At 42.2% G+C, this 6,371-nt stretch overlaps 1 non-coding gene across 1 annotated transcript; it reads right to left on the reverse strand.

Moving 5' to 3' along the window:
• Positions 1-1,996: 1,996 nt before the first annotated feature.
• Positions 1,997-2,068, reverse strand: trnaa-ugc (transfer RNA alanine (anticodon UGC)). Its single transcript has one exon. It is a non-coding gene; the product is annotated as a tRNA-Ala (tRNA).
• Between the last annotated feature and the right edge of the window lie 4,303 nt (positions 2,069-6,371).

A 6,371-nucleotide genomic window follows, 5' to 3' on the forward strand; every position in this document is an offset into this window, starting at 1 on the left:
CAAGGCGGAGCCGGAGGGACGAGGGAGCCTGGTGCAGCTGGTGGATCGACGGGCGACGGTGGAGGTGAGGGAGCTAGGAGCCGAGGTGGAGCCGCTGGGTCTACGGGCCGAGGCGGAGTCCGGACCGAAGAGGCTGGAGGCAGAGGTGAGGGATGCTCCAGCCCTGGGGACGATGGAGACGGGCAGACCCCCGGATCTCGCACCGTGTAGAGATGGTGGGCTGAGGGCGAGCAGAGGGGCTGCCAGACGACAGCGGTGGAGGAGGCAGGAGTGGGTGGGGGGGCGGATATTTGTGAGCCTCTGAGCTTAACTCGGGAACAGGAGCCTTTTCAGCCAGCCACATTCCCAGATCCATGATAAGCTCACCCTCAGCCACGGTGCAGGGGGCGGAGCTCCTCTCCGCACTCTCACCGTCCTCGGCTTTTTCCCTCGGGGCAGGCACTATGACCGGCTCTCGCACCTGGTCAGATGGATTGGGCTCTGCTTCCGGGGCTGGCTTGTCGATTGTGGTGGGAACTGGCTCGAGAGTGGTACTCCTCGGAACAGACATTAATGGGGGTCCGTTTCTTGCCAGTATCCACTCTACAAAGGCTTCGAAATCCGCTCGAGGACCATCTCCAGATGACGGCGCTCTGTGCGTTCTATCACGCCAGCCTGAACACCGCGTACAGAGCGCATCGTCCGGATAGCTGGTAAGTTTGGCGAGGGCCAGAAACAGTCTGGTATGGTCCTCGAGCGAACGCAGGAGGAGGTACTCAGGGCGGGCGTGGGGATCCATGGGAAGACAATGGGAGGAAAAAAAAACATTGAACAAACGACGGAAACAAAACGGAGGGGAAACACGCAATTAAAGTTTTTGGTAGGTTGAGTCTTCTGTCACGGTTGTACTACAGCGAGGAGCGAGAAACGAGGAATCGTAGGAGAATTCACAGGAACACAGTCTTTAATAATCCCAAGGAACCAGGAACAAACATGTAGCAACAGGGAGTTGACATTTAAGACTCGACAAAGAAACACAGGGCAGAACACTTTAAATACACAACACAAACGAGGAAATGACAGGTGAGGGGATCAACTAATAATGAGACACACCTGGGAGCAATGAACACAATCAAACACAAGGGAAACCTAGGTCACGGTGTACATGGGGAGGAAAACAACACAGGTCCAAACTCCTGACACTTGGATTCAGGCAATATTATTTTAATGCACTGCAGAGCTATTCAGTTGTAAATCATGTACATTGGTGAAAGTGAAAATGAAGTGTGGCCAAGTATGGTGACCCATACTTGGGCTGCGTTCCAGTTAATTTTTTACACCCTTCACTCGCAAACTTCCCTCCGTCTCATTTACTCGGATGTATGTCATTGATTACATTGCATAAGTGCCCATTAGTGGCGGAACCCTTGCAATGCACTGAACTGGAACGTCCTAAGCCCTTGATCACTTAGTAAACCAACTCTATAGCGGATTCTGTTTTCATTTTGTCCCTTTACGAATTTGTTTGGTGCAGCATTCTATATTGCGCTGTTATAAATGTATAAAAAAAATAATTATATTATAGAGTTGTTTGGGGTGGGGATAAATTAAACGCGATCTGAGATGACGTCATAATCATGTTGCATTGTGGTCTATGGAGTGGCCTGAAGTGTGCATATGAAGCAGACTTGCTCCCTCAGACAAAATCGAGGGGTCGACGGTATGTCCATATAAACTTCCCTCATCCACTTGACGAAGTGGAACGCACTTCAAAATTGCGCTGGGGGTTCCACCGAGGGGAAATGCTTAGGGAAGTTTGCAAGTGCGTGTCTAAAAATGAACTGAAACACAGCCTTTGAATTTATGCTCTGCATTTAACCCATCCAAGTGCACACACCCAGAGCAGTGGGCAGCCATATTGCTGTGGCACCCAGGGGCCAGTTGGGGGTTTGGTGCCTTGCTCAAGGGTCTCACCTCAGTCATGGTATTGAGGGTGAAAGAGAGTGCTAACAAAGCTTGGAGATGCTGGGGATTGAACCCAAGACCTCATACATGCAAGGCATGCGCTCTACCACTGAGCTACATCCCCAGTCATGGATTTTGTTTAATGACATTAATATACTTGAAAAGTGTGTGTAGTGCTTGGTGCACATTTCATCCGTGGAAAACAATTATATATGAAGATCAGATGTTTTATGTGACATAAAAATGGTTCAAGACGCACACGGGAAGGGCTTCCATGAAGCACGTTTGGCTCAAGATAAAAATAAAGCGCTTGTGGTGCGAACCGCTTCATTGTTTTGACGTGCTGCTCAATTTATCTAGAAATGGTATAATGCCATTGTCTCGCGGTCCAGTTAAAACCAAGCCGGGGACCAGACCCCGACCGCGGTCCACCATTTGAATGGCTTGATAAAATGAACATTAATCTTTATATAATCTGCATTAGTGTTAAAAGTAACACTGAAATCTACTGCAAATAAGAGACTATTAAATGTCTAAAAATCTCGGCAGATAATGATTAAACAAATTCAAAAACAGCATTACCAGCTTCACTTATAAAACCAGTTTATTTTCTTTATACAGCTACAAAAGTCCTTAAAATATGAATATATCAAGGCAGCCCTGATTTTGAGGAGTCCAGGATTCATCGGGAAAACATTTTTAAAATGTACCTACTATGAAGAAGAGCAATAAGACGGCATTATAAAATGAAAAAGTGTGCTCTGATTTTGATTGGCGAAGACGTACTCACACACATTCACAGGTTCATTTTGAGGTATTAGCAAAACAACAAAGCTAATGCTTTTCACAGAACTTACGTAATTACCCATCATACATTGTGATATAGCCTGGTTCATTGGTCCGTTAGATCGGATTGCTTTCTCACTACAACCGAACCGCTCCAGAGTTCGTTTTCAATCGAGCCGAGACCACCTCGTTCAGGCGATCTCGGACTGATTGTTTTGGCGCGGATCCGAGCGCGATTGCCGTGATATGCCCAAACGAACCAAGCTAAGGGGGGAATGCACCAGGTTCCGAAACAACGGGCCAGGTGTGAAAGCACCCTTAGAATAATTGTTTACATACTATTTTAATTATCACTTTATGCCGCTGCTCTTTACTATTACTTTTTACCACCAATGCTCCATTTTGAAGTACTTTTGCACACTTGATCTCATCTGCTTATTTCAACTCATTTGTTAATGCGATTACACTTTTTACACCGTACCCCTCTTTAAATCGCATTATAATTTTACATTTATTGATTAACTATCACTATCACCAGCACTGCTTACTAAGTGTTCTTCGTTATATCTTTTCCCTCTTTGGTAGTTTTCCCAAGACTTACGTTTGTATGTAATTTAGCAAACATATTTTATTAATTTGATCACAAGATGTGAAAGATTCCAAGCATTTACCCTACCCTTGACAAAATGGGGACAGAAGTGGTCAAAAGAGACAGTGATACAGGAACAGTCTATTTGTGATCCGACCAAACAAAACAAAACACATTTTAAACCCAAATCCGCTGCTCAGCTATTGTGAATTATATCAGTGATGCAGAAACAATTCAATCTTGAGGTTCACAGAAGCAAGTCTTTCCACAGTGATGGCACAGCAAAGGCTTCTCTCTGGTTTTATTACATGACTCACACTGATAGCGTAAAAAATACAGTTCTCTCATATGTGAAACCTCATGTGGTGTTTAAATGCTAATTTATTTTTGAAACTCTTTCCGCAGTGACCACATATAAATGGCTTCTCTCCAGTGTGACGGTTTATGTGCCTGTTAAGGGTTCCTTTTTGGTTGAAACTTCTTCCACATTGTTGGCAGGTGAAAGGCTTCTCTCCAGTGTGAGTTCTTATGTGGTCTTCAAAGCGCTGTTTATGATTAAACCTCTTTCCGCACTGAGAACATGTGTAGGGTTGCTTTTCAGAGTGAATTCTCATATGGCCTTCAAAATGTCGTTTTTGACCGAAACTCTTTCCACATGGAGGGCATGTGTACAGTTTCTTTCTATGAGTTCTTATATGGACTTCAAGGTTTTCATGTTGATCAAAACTCTTTCTACACCGAGAACAGGTGTAAGGCTTCTCTCCAGTGTGAACGGTCATGTGTCTGTTAAGGCTTTCTTTTTTAATGAAACTTCTTCCACACTGTTGGCAGGTGAAATAACGTCCTCCTGTCTTTTTAGCCCTTTTTCTTGAGGAAGTCTTTTCAGTCTGTAAACAAGTAAAAGATTTTTCTCCATTTATGAAATCATGATCTTTCTCTTCCATTTCATTCAGTACTTCACTCTCCTCTTTCAGTGCCATCAGGTCTAAGGTAAAAAAAGAGAAATAAATGTTAACCCCAGTTTAATAACACAGAACACATCAAAACATTCAAATATGTAAAGTGTCAAACCTAACATACAACTGCATCTTATATCCACTAAGCAACTGCAAAAGGTGTTACATGTAATCTGAGAAACCCTTCCCAATATTGCTAACTCCTCACTTATTTAGGACATCTCAAAAACTAGCAGGTTGGCATTTTAATTCTTTATACCCTTTAATTCTCTGCACCCTTTACTTCTGTCGTTGTTACGGTCTATAGACCTCCTAAGAAAAAGGAAGATTTCATGCCTGAATTTGCTGATCTGCTGTCTGTTGTGCCTCAAATTCTTATTCTGGGGGACTTTAACATCCATGTTGACTAGGGATGTCAATTTTCGATCATTTCCATGATCGATCGTCAATTAAATTAACGATCAATTAATCGCTTAATCGTTAACCTTAATAGGCACTCAGTCACCGGCATGACAGGATGTGCAAAAGCAACTAAAAAAAAAAAAAAACCTGCTAGCTCACCCGAATTAAAGGGGTTTTAGTCTGAATAGAATGCTAGTAGCAGGGTTGTAAAATGAATAGATGTGATAAAATGAAGAGAGTGCGCCGTACGTTTGAGATAATTTTACTTTGTAGACTGTTTCCTATCCCGTCACGGAGACCGCTGAGCGCCTCTTTAAATGGTTTCGTGGTGCTCGTTGTTGTATTTTAAAACACAATTGCAATGTTTTCAACTGACATTATAGCATTTAAAACAAAATCCAGTACTTAATTTAATCCTGCTGGATCCTGTTCCGGAAAATGTCAGATTTTTAATTTTTGCGTTCCGGTAGGCCTAGTTGTTTTTAAAAATCCGGCATTTACAGTGCATTAGATCGTGACAGTGCGTGCGTGCAGACGAGACGGAGCGAGCGCGGGTTTGGCTAGATGTATTTGGAGCTTATTGCTCACGTCTCATTCGGCACAAATCCAAGTGTTTCCATATTTGCAATGTATTTGAATTTTAAACTATTATTTATAATGAAAACTAGGCTTGTACTTTACATGCATTCGCATTTAGACAGAAAAGATCATCATCTTCACATGAGCAAAAACGTCCTTGGCATAACAGCAGAGTGGACAAGTATACTACGGTCTATTTAAACTGACCAGTGTAACCTTTTATATGATTGGTTGACTGTATTTCATTTTGATAATGAACAGACTGCGATGTAAGTTTGAATTGCTAGAATATGCGGGGTGTGTGCGCGCGAGGCGCCGGCGCGATCAAACAGCTGAAACATAAAAAAACTCCATTTTTCGAGTAAGATATAATCCACAAAAGTGTTTACTTTTATTTTTGCATGGAGCGCCGCTTCTGTTTTAAATCTGTTAGCTTAATTATTTAAGTCAGATATATTTCGCATATTTTTTTTTTTTATGAAAACAAATTGTTATTTTTAGTTTAGGCCTATTGCTTACATAGGCTATACATTTTCCTTAAAGCATCCCATTTTGTCCCAGGGCTTGAAAACCTGTGCCCTAGGCTAGTTAGGTCCTGCAGAAACTCGTGAACGATGCTCTAGTTGTGGCATCTCCATTTAGTGACAGCATTGAATGCTCCGGGAAAACGTATCGTCAAGTGTCGGTCACAGCGCCTTTTAATCCAGCTGTTTTGAATCCAGCAATTATTTATTTACAAATTATAAGCTCTGATTATGACAAGTGTGGTATAAAAGCTTTGTTTATTGGAGGAATAATTGGTTAGCTGGAAAACGTTACATCGCGTTTTTGGATGCCGTTCAAGCCCATATTTACGTGGCTTTGTTCTGGTTTGCCGGTTCTTCACGAATATCCACAAATTCAATAATATTTAGGCATTGTTTCTTTTCCTAAATCCTCACCGTCTAACCCTCTAATTTCGAAGGTTTATTTTATTGTCATTCACTTTTTATCACTGTTTTCGCATCTCTTACTGGTAAACATGCGGGAAGGGAAATTAAAGATTTCATGGCCATGAATTAAGAATTTGTTCGATTTATTAATTTGTTCCCTCATTTTAGTTAAATCATGGGTTA

The sequence above is a fragment of the Sinocyclocheilus anshuiensis genome, unplaced genomic scaffold (genome assembly GCF_001515605.1).
Source record: "Sinocyclocheilus anshuiensis isolate Anshui unplaced genomic scaffold, SAMN03320099.WGS_v1.1 scaffold998, whole genome shotgun sequence".
Classification (NCBI taxonomy): Eukaryota; Metazoa; Chordata; class Actinopteri; order Cypriniformes; family Cyprinidae; genus Sinocyclocheilus; species Sinocyclocheilus anshuiensis.